Genomic DNA, 17,326 nt, shown 5'->3' with positions numbered 1-17,326 from the left:
GCCGCTCCTCCCCACTTACGAGGAAGCATAGGAGGGGGTGGAGGTCAGTTCTCAGGGAACCCAACCATCCATGGCCACCTAGCCGCTGACTAGTGGCCATAGGATTGCACCCTTAGTGACATCAGGTTCTGGGTTAGAATACAGCTCTGAATAAAATTGCACAAATTCATTACTGATCTGTATAGTCCCACAAACCAATGAATTTTGATTGTCTTTAATTGAGCAAATAACATTGCGAGCAGAGATGGGCTAAAGAAGACGCAGACAACAACCTTGGGTTGAAAATTGGGCCACATTTATTGAAATACCTGCAAAGGGGTAACTAGGACAGGCATCTGACTGTGTCAGGGGCTAGCTGGCACTTCTTGGGCGAAAACACACCCAGCCTGAGGGGTGGTGGTGATCGCGCCATCCCTCCGGACTGCCCCTTCTGGGGGAGGTAGGCCTTCTGGTGTCACCCCCGACCCAGTGCCACACAATGCCTGGGTGAGTGAGGAGGGTTGGTCTCCCAGGCAACCCTTCTCCTCCCGCCGAGCCGCACAACCCGTTCAGGGGCCTCAGGCATCACCTGTCACCACAAGGTAGGGATGTACAAAAGTCACTTACCTGAACCCGAAATTTGATTCGCGGTGGGGGGGAGGCGCTCCGTCCCTCTCCCCGAAATTCTGGCCTGGGGGGAGGTGCCCTGTCCCTCCGGCCGCAAATCCTGTCCTGCTGGGATGCAAATGGCTGCGGCTGTAGCCGCTGCTGTTTGCATCCCTGCAGTCAGCCATGATAGGCTACGTAAATGTTTACGTAGCCTATCACAGCTGAGTGAAAAAAAACAACAACCCGTGCGTACGCAAATGGCGGCGCCCATGGGCGCCGCCATTTGTGTTCCTTATTTTGGCACATGTAGTCTACGTAAACATTTACGTAGACTACAGCGAAAATAAGGGGAACGCCAACTGGAATGTGACCGATGATATAGACCGTATTCACTTACAGGACACACTCAACCCGAATAACAGTGTGATGTAGGTAGGGATGTACGAAAGTTCCGCCATGGATCTCGGGGAGGCCGAATGCCAGGACATTCGGCCCCCCGAAATCAGTGGCGGAACGGCCCCACGCCCCCCCCGGGATGGGACTTACCTTAGGCGGATCTTCCTGGTGGCGGCGGTGGCATGCGGCGGCAGTTCGGCGGCGGCGGCCGGTCTTCCAACCGGCTGCTGCCGCCGCCATTTCCAGATAAAAAAAAAAAACCTGATAGGCTACATAAAGATTTACGTAGCTATCATGGCTAGATTTTTTAAAAAACACCATGATAGACTACGTAAATGTTTACATTGCCTATCACAGCTGATTTAAAAAAAAAATGATGCGCGTACGCAAATGGCGGCGCCCATGGGCGCCGCCAGTTGCATTCCTTATTTTCACCATCTTAGTCTATGTAAATCTTGACATAGACTAAGACGTGCCAAAATAAGGAACGCAAATGGCAGCGGCCGTGGCCGCTGCCATTTGTGTACGCGCATTGTTGTTGTTGTTGTTTTTAAGTCAGATGTGATAGGCTATGTAAACATTTACGTAGCCTATCACATTTTTTAAAAAAACTTAGCTGTGATAGGCTACGTAAATCTTTATGTATCCTATCACTTTTTTTTTTTTTTTAACTGGAAATGGAGGTGGCAACAGCTGGTCGGAAGACTGGCCGCCGCCGCCGCCGAACCACCACCGGAGCTGCCGCCGGAGCTGCTGCCGGAGCTGCCGCTGCCAGGAAGTTCCGCCCCAGCTAAGTCTCATCCCGGAGGGGTGCGGGGCGGCAGACCGTTCCGCCACCAATTTCGGGGGGCCAAATGCACTGGCATTCGGCCTCCCCGAGATCCGTGGTGGAATTCTCTGACTTCCCTAAGTAATAGGCTAATCAAACTGTGAGCCAAAAATTCCAACATGGCTCCCAAAGGGGCAACCGGCAAGAAACCCACACTGCTTAGGGGAGGGTGGGAGGGAGCTGCGTTGAGCCAGAGAGCTGAGATTGGGAGGGGGGCTGAGTTTAAGGCAACTCAGCCTGCCCCTCCTTGCATGGTAGTGCCACTGGGGTGCACCAATGAGAGGCCCCTATGTCCTCTGACCCCACCCGCCCACAAGGGCCCCCCCTTTCAGCCAGACAAGCTGGCGCTGGGGTTAGGACACTTGCGAGCGGAGATGGGCTAAAGAAGATGCAGACAACAAGCTTGGGTTGAAAACTGGGCCACATTTATTGAAATACCTGCAAAAGAGTAACTAGGATGGGCATCTGACTGTGTCAGCGGCTAGCTGGCACTTCTTGGGCGAAAACACACCCAGCCTGAGGAGTGGTGGTGATCTCGCCATCCCTCCGGACTGCCCCTTCTGGGGGAGGTAGGCCTTCTGGTGTCACCCCCAACCCGGTGCCGCACAACGCCTGGGTGAGTGAGGAGGGTTGGTCTCCCAGTCAGCCCTTCTCCCCCCACTGAGCCGCACAACCCGTTCACGGGGCCTCAGGCGTCACCTGTCACCACAAGGTGCCTCTGCATGCACACCATCCCTAATCCCTTTCAGGTTCTGCCTGTCCTAGCCGCCACAGGAGTCACAAGCCTATTGCTTGTGAAACTCTCCCCACCTGCGCAGAAGATCTTCCCGCAGGCCCCTTTGCAGATCGGACAAAACTATGTTGTTCCCTACATCCGACAGGTGGACAACATCCCACCTGTAAAGCTCCCTCCTTGTCCACAGAATTCCCTGGTGGGTGATGCACCCATCGCCATGTTCTGACAGCCCCTGTACCAGTTCTCTGTTCACCTTCTGCTGAGCCCGTTCCATGGCAGCATTACTCAGCGTCCTCCACTTGATTCTCAGGAGCATCAAGGACCACAATATGGTCACCCCTGGCCAACGATGTCAGATCATCCACAAATTGACCAACGCCTGCTCAACCAAGCCTTTTCCCGGCTTGCAGCCCAGGTCGTTCCCTCCCAGGTGCAGCACCAGGACCTGTGGAGGGAAACTGACCAAACCTTGATGAAACATGGTGGGAAGGAGTGAGTCCCATCACATACCCTGCCGGCCAAGCCATTGTATCTCCACCTGTTGGGGAAACTGAAGCCGGGATCCAAAGGCCGACATACAAGCTCTGCGAGCAGTCCAAAACACCATACTGTGCCCACAAATGAGCACCCATACTGGCGCAGGTCGAATCCCATCTAAAGAATAAAACATTGGGGAAGGTGAAGAAAAGCATTATGAAGTATCAGGCAAATCAGGAATGTAGGACCGGAAGGCCCTGGAGCGCCATCTCCCTACAGCCTTCACATGCTTAGATGAAAAACCTATGGCAGCTGCCTTAGAGGCCGCCCCAATGCGGAAAGAGTGGATCCCAAAACGATAATGAACCAAACCCAGTATGTATAAGGCCGACTTAGTGACTGCCCAGAATTGGAACTTTGTCAGTGGTGAACCGTCATTATGGCAGAATAGGGGACCCTCACTCGCCCCACCATGTCCCAGAAAAACCTGCAAGGCTCTGACAGGGCATAACCCCTTGGCCTGGGCCCGGCTGAGGGCCACCAACGCTCCCTTGCCAGACTGGTTGGGTTTTGACCGTCGAATACGGAGGTGGATCAGGTTGGGATGGATCTGCATATTGGAGTCTCTTAAGGCCCTCCTGGTTGAGTCAGGTTTGGAAGACCAGACTAGTTCTGAAATCCTAAGGGCCCCAAAGAAGGCTGTTAAAGCTGCAGCATGAAAGAGGGAGGCTTTGTATGGAGAAGAACAAATGGAGGGCCACAATCCCTGGAGCCCTAGAAGGATAACTGGAGACAAAGGATGCCTGGAATCTGGCGGGGCAGATGACATCTGAGCCCAGCCTTGAACTGCCCGCCTGACTCAGAAATCCGTGGTGGAATCCTCAACCCCTCGCACTTTGGCCCAGAAGGCCAAAGCAGCAAGCCTCCCCATAATGGTCCTAGCGGATAGCCCCTTGTTACGCAGATGTATGCCAAATTGTAACAAGTGGTCCACAGGTAAGGGCCACGAGTCCAGTAACTGAAGTCCGCTCCTGAAGGCGCGACACTCCCTACCTGCTCTCTCGTAGGCGGCTCTAGTGCTGGGGGCTATAGAATTCAGGATAGCGTGTTCGACTTGAGAATGCCAATCTCCCATAATCCGGCTGGCATGGGGTCTGGTAGCAGACGTGCCCACGGGGCTAACACACGGAACCTGTTGATCTGGTTTCGTGACAAAGCATCAGCAATTGGGTTCCCCAGACCTGGGACATGGCGGGCGCGGAACCAGATGTTGTAGCGTAGACACTGGAGGGTAAATGCTCTAACTAAAACCATGACCCTCTGGTTTCTGGAGGACAATGTATCAATGACGTGCACAACGGCCATGTCATCTCACCAAAAGAGGGCGACGGAATTGGCCGTCAGGTCCGCCCAAATGTGCACTGCCACGTAAATGGGGAAGAATTCCAGGAAGGTGAGACCCTGACATATACTGGTGGCAGCCCCGCTTTCTGGCCATTGGCCAAGGCACCACCGTTCCTGCCATATTAGACCAAAACCGAAGGTGCCGGCAGCGTCCAAATGAATCTGCAGATCGGCTCGAAGAAGCAACTCATGCCTCCAGAAGGAGATGACATTAATTTCCCTCAGGAATTTAAGCCACACCTGCAGGTCCATGCACATGGCGGAGGTGACTCTGGTGCGATGATGAGGGAGTTGGAGAGCCATCGGGGGAAGGCGCGGCCAGGAGCCACCACCCTACAAGCCAAGTTCAAATGCCCCACTACTTCTTGCAGCACTCTGAAGGAGACTTTACGAAGTTGCAGGATGGTCTGGAGCTTACTCCTAAGGACCAGCAGTTTATCGTGAGGGAGGCGAGAACACTGTGTGAGGGTATCGAGTTCGATCCCCAAGAATGTCAAAGTAACAGATGGGCCCTCTGTCTTCTCGTGTGCCAAAAGGACACCTACATCCAAGGAAAGGGATACAAATGCATTGATTAAGTCAGAGCATTGGCTGCCGCCCCCAGGGCCAGAAAACAGGAAGTCATCTAAATAATGAATCACATTTCCAGAGCCCGTCCTATCCCTTACAGCCCATTCCAGAAAGGTACTGAATGTTTCAAACATGGCACAAGAGATGGAGCATCCCATGGGGAGGGCGTGGTCAATGTAAAATTTGCCCTGGAAGCAGAATCCCAACAAATCAAAGTCCACGGGATTGATAACAGGCAAAATGCGAAAGGCGGATTTGATATCACACTTGCCCATCAATGCCCCATGGCCAAGGTCCCGTATCATGGCCACCACCTTATCAAAGGAGGTGTAACGCACAGAACATAAATAATCCGGGATCTCATCATTAACAGACCAGCCCTTGGGGAAGGAGAGGTCGTGAATTAACCTGAACTCTCCGGGAGATTTCTTGGGGACAATACCCAAAGGGGAAATCCGAAGGTTGCATATTGGGGGTGTGGAAAAGGGGCCGATGACTCATCCTGCAAGAACTTCCTTGTTGATTTTATCTTGCACCAAGTGCTGCATGATAAGGACAGACCGGTGATTACCCGTCAAACATGGCCTACAAGGACCCTTGAATGGGATCCTAAAACCCAGCGTGAAGCCACGTTCCAAAGAGATTGCGTCCCTCCGGTTCGGGTAACGCCCTAAAAGTTGAAGGAGTGGAAGGATCTTAACTAGGCTGGGGCCCTTTGGGAGAGGGATGATGCCCACTGCCCTGTTTTCTGCTGCCCTGGCCTTCCTTTGGGGGACCCCTCCAACCTATAGCCCTTGGGCAAGAGGTGCAGGAGTGCTGACCGCCGCAAAGGGAGCATTTGTGCCGGAAGCGGCATGGGTTTTGGGAGCAAGATCTCTTGGAGCTGAACTCCCAGCACAGCCAGCGGTGTTGAACCCCTGGACCCGCAATAGGCCTGGAGGCCATTGCGGGCGACAGCTTGGAGAGAATGTGGCTGCTGTTGGATCTGTCACCAAAGCCTGGCCTGGAAGGGGTCATAAATTGGAGCCAAAGATCCTGGTCCTTCAGATCCCAGCACATGAAAGGGTCAATGGTGGCCCTCCGACGAAAGGCCTCATCACAGGCCAGACATGCGCTCCCTTCATATTCAGTGTAAGCCCTGTATATTATGCCCACATACTTGGTGAGGGCCCAACCCCTCTCAGGGAATTTCTGTTGGAGGATGCCAGCATAAATTAAGGAACCTGGTAACCAGTTTGCCCAGGTGTGCAGCACCTCATGACCCTTACTCCGATCAGGTTCCCTGTCACAGTTCTTATCCTTGTCATTGGCCTCAGGGCCCTGAAAGAGCAGGGAGAAGACATCAATAAATCCTCCCTGCAAAATCTTTTCCCTGGTGGCAACAGTCAGGTGGAAACCAATAGGGGAAGAAGTAGCACCCATGGGCATGGCTCCCCTTCCAAGGTTAGCGCATGGATCAGCCAAGGGCATCTGTGTTGCTAGTAGGGGGGGTGGCAGGGGAGACAAGCGGTCCTGGACCAATCCGGCAGGTCCCTGCCAAACGCTGGCACAAGCAAAGTTAAGCGGCTGGGACTGGAGTGGTGGCGTGGGTGTAAGGGAGGCATCTCCCGCAGATGCCAGCAAGCGGGATGAGATGCCAAGTCCCACTGAAATAGGGGGGTTGGCTACTTGTGCAGTTGACCTGGGAATTGAGACCAGAGCGATGGGCTGAGGAGTACCGGCTGCAGGGGCCGGAGTGACTGGAGGCAGTGGGAGAGGGGGGAATGGCCAGCCCTGAGGGGTAAATCAAGGCATCCAACCCCAGGGGTTGACATGCCCCATGCCCGGCCAGGCGAATTGAGGTGCCAAGGCAGTCGCACCTGAACCCAGTGTGGCTGTGTTCTGATCCCCGACTGGAAAAGCGGACGTTGTTTCTTGTGCTCTCAGGGAAGAGGAGGCCGCGGAAGGGAGGAGCTCCTCTGGGGGCGGTGTGCTACCAGGAAGAGACGGTGAGGAGGAGGTGGAAGCTTCAACAGTGTCCAGATGAGCAGAAATCAAAAGGAGTAGCGGGTGCTGGGTCTGCTGTTGTGTCTGTTTGGGTTGGGCCACTGTGGCTTCCTTGGGCCTGGCCAGGGGAGGGGGAGGGAGCCCCGAGGAATGCTCAGCAGCTTCCAGGCGAGCAGGAATTGATGCCGGTACTGGGCCCGCTTCCTCCTCAGGCTCGGAATCGGGCTTTGGCAGCGGCCTCTTGGCAGGGGAGGCGGGGCCCTGCCCTTCTCTTTCTTTCCACCCTGGCCCTTCTTGGGGGCATGATGTAGCTGAACGCGAGTTATGGTTGGCACAGAAGTAGAAAATAAAGGCACAAGGGCCAGGATCCCTGGTCCCAGTCCAGCGCTCCAACCACCACCCAGAGAAGTAAACGTGGCAGGGGTCCGAGCCCATGGCAGGAGGTTCCTGTGAGGGCTACTCTACTGGGCTCCTGAGGCAACAGAGGCAGCAGCTCCAGCCCTCAAGATCTGAGGGCCAGAGGTGCAAGGCCGAGGCAGAGCGGCACGAGCGGTGAAGTGAGGGCGCTGGCCGGGAAAGGCCCGAGTGCTGCTGCTACTGCTGAAGCCGCAACTGCCGGCGAGCAAGGAGGCGGGGGTGCCGCTGCCGGCGCCCCAGAGGGGTGGCAAGCACCAGCGGCAAAAGGCACCACGCCCGAGCGCACGCGCTGCCGCCACAAGCACCGGCACCCCCAAAGGCGTGGCAAACGCCGGCGAGGAAGGAGCTGCGCCCGAACGCGTGTGCCTCCACTGCGAGCGCTGGTGACCCCAGCTATATGATTGAAAGTTATTTAAAAAATCACGCCATCGCACTATGAGGAATTAGTGTTACATATCATGCATTATAGGTACAACAGAGAGTTGCAGTATGGTTCAGGGTTAGGCTCACTTCGGAGATACTCTAAATTGGACGGATCTCACTTCCCCTATCGGGAGAACTTTCTTCTTTCCTCCATGCCATTCTTAGCTCTTCTCACTGGATTGGTCTTTGGAAAGGGTAGGTTTTATTTCATCTCATAGGCCACTGTTGTTGTTGTTGTTTTTTAAAGAATTATATGATTGAAAGCCGCTTCATGGATCACTGCCTTCTTGTGGCTAAGGGGCTTGTGTAACTCTGTGAAGCCATAAGCTATGCTGTGCAGGGCCACCCAAGACAGACAGGTCATGGCAGTTCTGACAAAATGTGGTCCACTGGAGAAGGAAATGGCAACCCACTCCAGTATTCTTGCCAAGAAAACCCCATGGAACGTATCACAAGGCTAAAAGATAAGACACCGGAAGATGAGCCCCTCAGGTTGGAAGGTGTCCAATATACTACTGGGGAAGAGCAGAGGGTATTTCCAAGTAGCGCCAGAAAGAGTGAAGCGGCTGGGCCAAAGCCGAAAGGACACTCAGCTGGGGATGTGTCTGGTGGTGAAAAGAAAATCCGATGCTGTAAAGAACAATATTGTTTAGGAACCTGGAATGTCAGATCAATGAATCAAGGTAAGCTGGAGGTGGTCAAACATGAGATGGCAAGATTGAACATCAACATCTTGGGAATCAGCAAACTAAAATGGACAGGCATAGGCGAATTTAATTTAGGTGACCATTATATCTACTACTGTGGGCAAGAATCCCTTAGAAGAAATGGAGTAGCACTCATAGTCAACAAAAGGGTGGGGAAAGCAGTAGTGGGGTACAATCTCAAAAACGATAGAATGATCTCAGTACAAATCCAAGGCAAACCATTCAACATCACAGTAATTCTAGTCTATGCCCCAACCACTGAGGCCAAAGAAGCTGAGGTTGATCGGTTCTATGAAGACCGACAACACCTTCTAGAACTAACACCAAAAAAAAATGTCCTCTTCATCATAGGGGATTGGAATGCTAAAGTAGGAAGTCAAGAAATCACCAGGATAACAGGCAGGCATGGCCTTGGTGTACAAAATGAAGCAGGACAAAGGCTAATAGAGTTTTGCCAAGAGAACACGCTGAACATAGCAAACACTCTTTTCCAATAGCACAAGAGGCGACTCTACACATGAACATCACCAGATGGTCAATAGTGAAATCAGATTGATTATGTCCTTTGCATCCAAAGAGCGAGAAGCTCTTTAGGGAAAACCACTAAAAACGTAGGGAAAACCACTAAACCATTCAGGTATGACCTAAATCATATCCCTTATGAATATTAGGGATGTACGAAAGGTACTTACCTTTCCGCGGATTATGCTGATGCTGGGGGGGAGGCGTTCCGTCCCTCCCCCCAGAATCCTGGCCAGCTGGCTCCGCTCCGGAGGGATTCTGCGGAGCCGCCAGCCGGCTCCGCTAGCAGCTGGACATCCGGCCACTGGCTAGCAGGGACGCAAATGGCGGCTGCCGTAGCCGCCGCCGTTTGCGTCCCTGCAGTCAGCCGTGATAGGCTACATAGATGTTTATGTAGCCTATCACAGCTGATTTAAAAAAAAAACAAAAAAATGCACATATGCAAATGGCGGTGCCCATGGGTGCCGCCATTTGTGTTCCTAATTTTGGCACGTCTTAGTCTACGTAAACATTTACGTAGACTAAGATGGCGAAAATAAGGGGAACACAAATAGCGTAGATTCTACGCTATTTGCGTTCCCCTTATTTTTGCCATCTTAGTCTATGTAAATGTTTACGTAGACTAAGACGTGCCAAAATAAGGAACGCAAATGGTGGTGCCCATGGGCGCTGCCACTTGCATATGCGCATATTTTTTTTTAAATCAGCCGTGATAGGCTACGTAAACATTTACATAGCCTATAACATTTTTTAGTTTTGGTTTTTGTTTTTTACCTGGAAATGGCGGCAGTGGCAGCCGGTTGGAAGACCAGCCGCCGCCGCTGCCGCCGCTGCCGCCGCCCTGCCGCCGCCGCCGCCCTGCCGCCACCGCCGCTGCAGCCGCTGCCGCCAGGAAGATCCGCCGAAGGTAAGTCCTGTCCCTGGGGGAGGGCATTCCGCCACTGATTTTGGGGGGCCGAATGCGCTGGCATTCGGCTTCCCCGAGATCCATGACGGAACTTCGTACATCCCTAATGAATATACAGTGGAGGTGAGGGATAGACTTAAGGGATTAGACCTGATAGACAGAGTGCCTGAGAAACTATGGACAGAGGTCTGTAACATTGTTCAGGAGGCAGCAACTCAATCCATCCCAAAGAAAAAGAAAAGCAAGAAAGCAAAGTGGCAGTCTGATGAGGCATTACAAATAGCTGAGGAAAGAAGGGAAGCGAAAAGCAAGGGAGAAAGGGGAAGATATATCCAACTGAATGCAGAGTTCCAGGGAATAGCAAGGAGAGACAAAAAGGCCTTCTTAAATTAACAAAGCAAAGAAATCAAGGAAAACAATAGAATGGGAAAGACTAGAGAGCTTTTCAAGAACAGCGGAGATCTCAAGGGAATGTTTTGTGCAAAGACAGGCATGATAAAAGGACAAAGAAGGCAGGGACCTAACAGAAGCAGATGAGATTAAGAAGAGGTGGAAAGAATACACAGAAGAACTATACAGGAAAGATCTGAATGTCCCTGATAGCCATGATAGTGCAGCCACTGAACTTGAGCCGGACATCCGAGAGAGTGAAGTCAAGTGGGCCTTAGGAAGCATTATTAACAACAAAGGTAGCGGAGATGACAGTATTCCAGCTGAGCTATTGAAAATCCTAAAAGATGATGCTGTTAAAGTGCTGCACTCAATATGCCAACAAATTTGGAACACTCAGCAGTGGCCACAAGACTGGAACAGGTCAATTTACATTCCAATTCCAAAAAAGGGCAATGCCAAAGAGTGTTCAAACTACCGTACAATTGTGCTCATTTCACAAGCCAGCAAGGTGATGCTCAAAATCCTACAAGCTAGGCTTCAGCAGTATGCAAACCGAGAACTACCGGAAGTACAAGCTGGGTTTTGAAGAGGCAGAGGAACTAGAGATCAAATCGCCAACATTCGCTGGATCATGGAGAAAGCAAGAGAATTCCAGAAAAATGTCTCTTTCTGCTTCATTGACTACGCTAAAGCCTTTGATTGTGTGGATCACAACAAACTGTGGCAAATTCTTAAAGAGATGGAGTACCAGACGTGTCTCCTGAGAAACTTGTACGAGGGTCAAGAAGCAACAGTAAGAACCAAACATGAAAGCGCCCTGTCTCCCCGGCTGCGAAACAAAGTGTAAAAAAACAAAAAAAACAAAAAACACCCTGTGATAGGCGACGTAACGATTAACGTAGCCTATCACGGCTAGATTTCCAAAGTCAGCCATGATAGGCTACGTAAATCGTCACATAGCCTATCACGGGTGACTTTGGGAAAAAAAAAAATAGCGCGTACGCAAATGGCAGCGCCCTATGGGCACTGCCATTTGCGTCCTTATATTGAGCCGTGATAGGCTACGTAAATATTTACGTAATCTGTCACGGCAGAGGGAAAAACCCCAACATAGGCAAATGGTGGTAGCCGCCGCCATTTGCGTACAATGGGGCTTCCACCCCTGCCGTGATAGGCTACATAAATACTTACGTAGCCTATCATAGCCTCCGCAGGGATGCAAATGGTGTCCCTGTGTTAGCCGTGATAGGCTACATAAGTATTTACATAGCTTATCATGGCTGCAAAGGAGGAAGTGAATGGTGACCGCAGGACGGCCGCCGTTCACAAAGCAGCACGGACGGTTGCAGGTCAGTGCTCCGTTTTGCGCACCACTCGTGGGGTGAGCACGGCGGGGACTTCATCCCGCGTGCCTTTCGTGGGGTGGGGGGGCGGGGGCATCATTCCACGATGGATTTTGGGGTGCCAAATGCACTGGCATTCAGCCTTACCGAGATCCGTCGCGGAATTCTCTGACATTCCTAACATTAAGGAAGGCTGAGCGCTGAAGAATCGATGCTTTTGAGCTGTGGTGCTGGAGAAGACTCTTACGAGTAGGGATGGCGGAGAATTTCTCCACGAATCTCCAGGAGGCCAAATGCCAACGCATTCGGCCCCCCGAAATTGGTGGTGAAATTCTCCGCCAGTCCCCCGCCCCCCCCGGGATGGGACTTATCCCGTGCGAATGTCCGTCTCGGCAGCAGGTCCCAGGGGCGGTTAGGCGGCGTTTCGGCGGGGGCAGCGGCGGCGGCCAGTCTTCTGACCGGCTGTCGCCGCCGCCATTGCAAAATAAAAAAAGTAAAGTAAAAAAAACCCAAAACACCCGTGATAGGCTACGTAATGATTTACGTAGCCTATCACGGCTAGATTTCCAAAGCCAGCTGTGATAGGCCATGTAAATCGTCACGTAGCCTATCACAGGTGACTTTGAAAAAAAAAAGCGTGTACGCAAATGGCGGCGGCCCATGGGCGCCGCCATTTGCATTCCTTAGTTTGGCACGTCTAGTCTACATAAAGATTTACGTAGACTACGGCGAAAATAAGGGCAACGCAAATAGCGTTCCCCTATTTTCGCCGTAGTCTACATAAACCTTTACGTAGACTAGACGTGCCAAACTAAGGAACGCAAATGGCGGCGCCCCATGGGTGCCGCCATTTGCATACGCACTCTTTTTTTTTTCAAAGTCACCTGTGATAGGCTACGTGACGATTTACATAGCCTATCTGACTTTGGAAATCTAGCCGTGATAGGCTACGTAACGATTTACGTAGCCTATCACGGATGTGTGTTGTTGTTTTTTTACTTTACTTTTTTTTTCGTGGCCAGGTAGACGGCGCGCTCCTCCCTGGCCTGAATTTTGGTGGCGAGGGATGAGGTGCCTCCCCCCCGGCTTGAATTTCAGCCGGGCGAGGCGGGGCGCCTCCCCCCCTCCCCTGAACTTCGGAGGGAGAAGCAAAGCGCCTCCCCCCCACCGCGAAGCAAGCTGCGGGACAAGGTAAGACCCTTTCATCCATCCCTACTTATGAGTCCCCTGGACTGCAAGGAGGTCAAATCAGTCCATCCAAAAGGAAATCAACCTTGACTACTCATTGGAAGGACAGATACTGAAGCTGAAGCTCAAATATTTTGGCCACCTAATGCGAAGAGAAAAGTCACTGGAAAAGACCCTGATGCTGGGAAAGATCGAAGGCAAAAGGAGAAGGGGACGGCAGAGGATGAGATGGCTAGATAGCATCACTGATGCAATGAATATGGACTTGAGCACGCTCCGGGAGAGAGTGGAGGACAGGAAGGCCTGGCATGCTATGGTCCACAGGGTCATGAAGAGTCGGACATGACTTAACAACTGAACAGAAAAACACCGGATAGGCTGGGGGGAATGGTGGGAGATGCCCTAGAGGTTCCCGTCATCACCTAAAGAGCTCGCAAATCCGTGAGAGATCCATCTCAGTAGCAGGATAAAAGCTCTGTGTGAAGAAGCCTGTCTGCTGCCCCCGCCACCCTGGAACATGTCGCCACCTCCTGTGATTTGATATGGGCACAGAAGAACATTCGCTCTCCACACAGACCCACACATAGGGATGTCAGAGAATTCCGCAACGTATCTCAGTGATCTCACGAAAACCATCGTATCTCACGAAAACCGTCGCGGAACGAAGTCCCAGCCACCCCAACCCCACGAAAGGCGCACGAAACGGACCACTTACCTGCTCCCGTCCGCGCTTCTTCCTCTTCAGCCGCGATAGGCTATGTAAATACTTACGTATTTACGTAGCCTATCACGGCGGGGGGGGGGGGAACCCAGTGTATGCAAATGGTGGCAGCTACCGCTATTTGCATACGCTGGGGGTTTTCCCCTGCCATGATAGGCTACGTAAATATTTACATAGCCTATCACGGCTCAATACAGGGACGCAAATGGCGGCAGCTACGACAGCTGCCATGTGTGTTCCTGCAGGGCTGCCTGGCAGCCGGATATCCGGCTGTGGGCGGCCAGAGCCAGCCAGAGACTCTGCGGCTTGGCTGCAGAGAGGAGCCAGCCGGGCAGGATTCCGGGGGGAGGGACAGAGCGCCTCCCCCCTACTGCGGATGCCCCTGCGTGGAGCCAGGTAGGTGTTTCATACATCCCAACCCCAAGCATTCTCCCTCCCACTGGGCACAGGGGCTCTCGTCTCAGCTGTGCACTGGGAAAAAGGAGGGGAGGAATCGAGATGCTATTAAGAGCAGGATAGCAGCTCATTGAACGCCTTCCCAACTTTGGTTGAAGGCTCAGAAGCCTGGCAGGGGTTGGAGATTCTAGTCTCAGCTGGCATAGGGCCTGTTTCCATGAGCGATTTCCTCCGAACTGGCTGCATCTGGAGGTCATTAGGGATACATGACATCATGGCCATCCAGAAGCCACCCCGGAGCTTACCAGGGAAAAAACGGATTTCCAAAAACTGCTTAGGGGTTCATCACACAGAGCTTTTATCTCGCTATTGAGATGGCTCTGTCACGGAAGTTTCCAGGCCCTTTAGATGATGCCATTACCCTCCAGGTTGTATCCCACCATTTCCACCAGCCTATCCCATGTTTTCCCAAAATGCAAAAAATGCAGTATGTTTTCCAGCCCATGGAAAAGGAGCATCATGACCTCCATGTGAAATTATTATTATTATTATTATTATTATTATTATTATTGAATGTATTAATCGCCCATCTGGCTGGTCACCCAGCCACTCTGGGCAATGTACAGCGTACAACAAAACAGTTTAAAACAATAAAATTCTACAATAAAAACATTTTCTAAAATACCCTAACCCACCCCAAATGCCTGCCTGAACAACCATGTTTTTAATGCACGACGGAAGCTCACTAAAGCGAGGGCATGTTGGAGTTCCCTAGGGAGAGAGTTCCACAGAGTAGGGGCCGCCACAGAAAAGGCCCTCTCCCTTGTCCCCACCAGTCTTGCTGTCCTGGCTGATAGGACAGAGAGAAGGCCATCCGAGGCGGATCCTTTAAGCGGCCTGTCTGGTGTTGCTGGAGGCGCTCCTTAAGATAGGGTGGGCCGGAACCATTTAGGGTTTTAAAGGTCAAAAGCAACACCTTGAATTTGGCCGGAAAAGAACTGGTAACCAGTGCAACTCCTTCAGCACTGGAGTGATGTGATCTCGCCAGTGGCTGCCTTTAATTAGGCAAGCCGCTGTGTTCTGTACCAGCTGCAGCTTCTGAACTGTCTTCAAGGGTAACCCCACATAGAGTGCATTACAGTAGTCTAAACGAGAGGAGACCAGGGCATGTACTACCAATGGAAGCAGATGGTCGGGAAGGAAGGGGCACAGCCGCTGTATCAGATGGAGTTAATACAGTGCTGTCCAGCTCACAGCTGACACCTGAGCCTCCATGGACAGCTGGGAGTCCAAAATGACCCCCAGGCTGCGGACCTGGTCTTTCAAGGGTAGCCGTACCCCATTCAACACCAGGTCAACATCCCCCAGCCTCCTCTTGTCTCCCACCAAAAGTACCTCGGTCTTGTCAGGGTTCAGCTTCAGCTTATTCCTCCCCATCCAGCCACTCACCGTCTCCAGACATTTGGACAGGGATTCTACGGCCAACCTTGGTGAAGATTTGAATGAGAGGTAGAGCAGCATGTCATCTGCATATTGATGACACCGCACCCCAAGCCTCCTGATGATAGCCCCCAGCGGCTTCACATAGATGTTAAATAGCATCGGGGAGAGGATAGAATCCTGTGGCACCCCACAAGTGAGTGGCCACGGGCCCGAAACCTCCTCTCCCAGTGCTGCCCTCTGGTACCTGCCGGAGAGGAAGGACCGGAACCACCACAATACGGTGTCTCCAATGCCCAACCCCTCCAGGTGGTCCAGGAGGATACCGTGGTCAACGGTATCGAAAGCCGCTGAGAGGTCGAGGAGAACAAGGAAGGAGCATTCACCCCTATCCAGAGCCCTCCTCATATCATCCACCAAGGCGACCAGGCTGTTTCTGTCCCATGCCCAAGCCTGAAGCCCAACTGAAATGGGTCTAGATAATCGGTTTCTTCCAAGTGTGCCTTCAACTGCATCGCCACCACCTGGCCACCGCCATTTGCGTATGCAGGGTGTTTTTTTTTTTTAACCCACCCAGCCATGATAGGCTACGGAAAGATTTACGTAGCCTATCACTTCGTTGTTGTTTTTTTAAACCTAGTCATGATAGGCTACGTAAATCTTTACGTAGCCTATCATGTCTTTCTTTTTCTTTCTTTTTTTTTTTTTTACCAGAGTGGAAATGGCGGAGGCGGCCGAAGCCGCCGCTGGAGCTGCCGCCGCCTGGAAGATCCACCCCAGGTGAGTCTCATCCCAGGGGGATCCGCGGGGGTGGGGGGTGGGGGGGTGGCAGGCCGTTCTGCCACGGAGATCGGTGGGCTGAATGCACTGGCATTTGGCCTCACCGAGATCCGTGGCAGAATTCTCTGACATCCCTAAGACTGGGTGAAAGTTGTTCAGAGCTTGGGGATCCAAGGAGGGCTTCTTTAAGTGCGGTCTTTTCACTGCCTCCTTGAGGGCTGATGGCATCACTCCTTCCTCAAGGGAGGTGTTCACCACCGCCCTGATCCCCTCACCCAGTCTCTCTCTGCAACCCATAATGAGCCAAGATGGGCAAGGATCAAGTAAGCAGGTGGTCGGCCTTACATATGAAAGTACCTTGTCCACTTCATCAGGAGGAAGAAGCTGGAACCAATCCCACAAAACCTATTTACCACAGGCCGCCTCTTGCTCACTAACTGTATCCGCAGCATGCAGAGTAACACTCCTAATCTGATCAATTTTATCTGCTAAGTGCCTTGCCAAGGCCTCACAGGAGGCCTTAGAATGCTCCAGTGGTTCCGGAGCCACAGGACCGACCAGGCTCCGGACCACTTGGAACAGCCTCCTGGGACAGCACTCTGCAGATGCTATGGAAGCAGCATAATATTCCTTTTTTGCTGCCTTCACCGCCACGTGATAGGCTGAAGATACAGCTCTAGCCCGTGTCTGATCGTCTTTGGAGCGAGACTTCCGCCACCGGCGCTCTAGCCGTCTCACCTCCTGTTTCAGAGCTCGTAACCTTGGATTGAACCATGGTGCAGTCCGAGCCCTGTTCAGGGGGAGAGGGCGTTTCGGAGCCACCTGATCTAATGCCCCAGTGATTGCGGCATTCCAGCCACCCACCAGGGTCTCGACCGAGTGGCCGTTGGCGTGCCCCAGGGAATCCCCAAGTGCGTTCAGGAATCCATTTGGATCCATAAGACGCCTGGGGTGGACCATTTTAATGGGTCCTCCACCCCTGCGGAGGGGTTGTGGAACCGAGAAGTCCAACGTCACCAGATAGTGATCTGACCATGACAAGGGGGTGGTGGATATACCCCTGACTTCCAGATCACTCCCCGCTTCTCCAGAAACAAACACAA

Source organism: Heloderma suspectum, chromosome 6, assembly GCF_057233095.1.
Source record: "Heloderma suspectum isolate Gila_16-S chromosome 6, 16-S_ref, whole genome shotgun sequence".
Lineage (NCBI taxonomy): Eukaryota > Metazoa > Chordata > Lepidosauria > Squamata > Helodermatidae > Heloderma > Heloderma suspectum.
The sequence above is the reverse complement of the archived record's forward strand: the minus strand, read 5'-3'. Positions refer to the sequence as shown.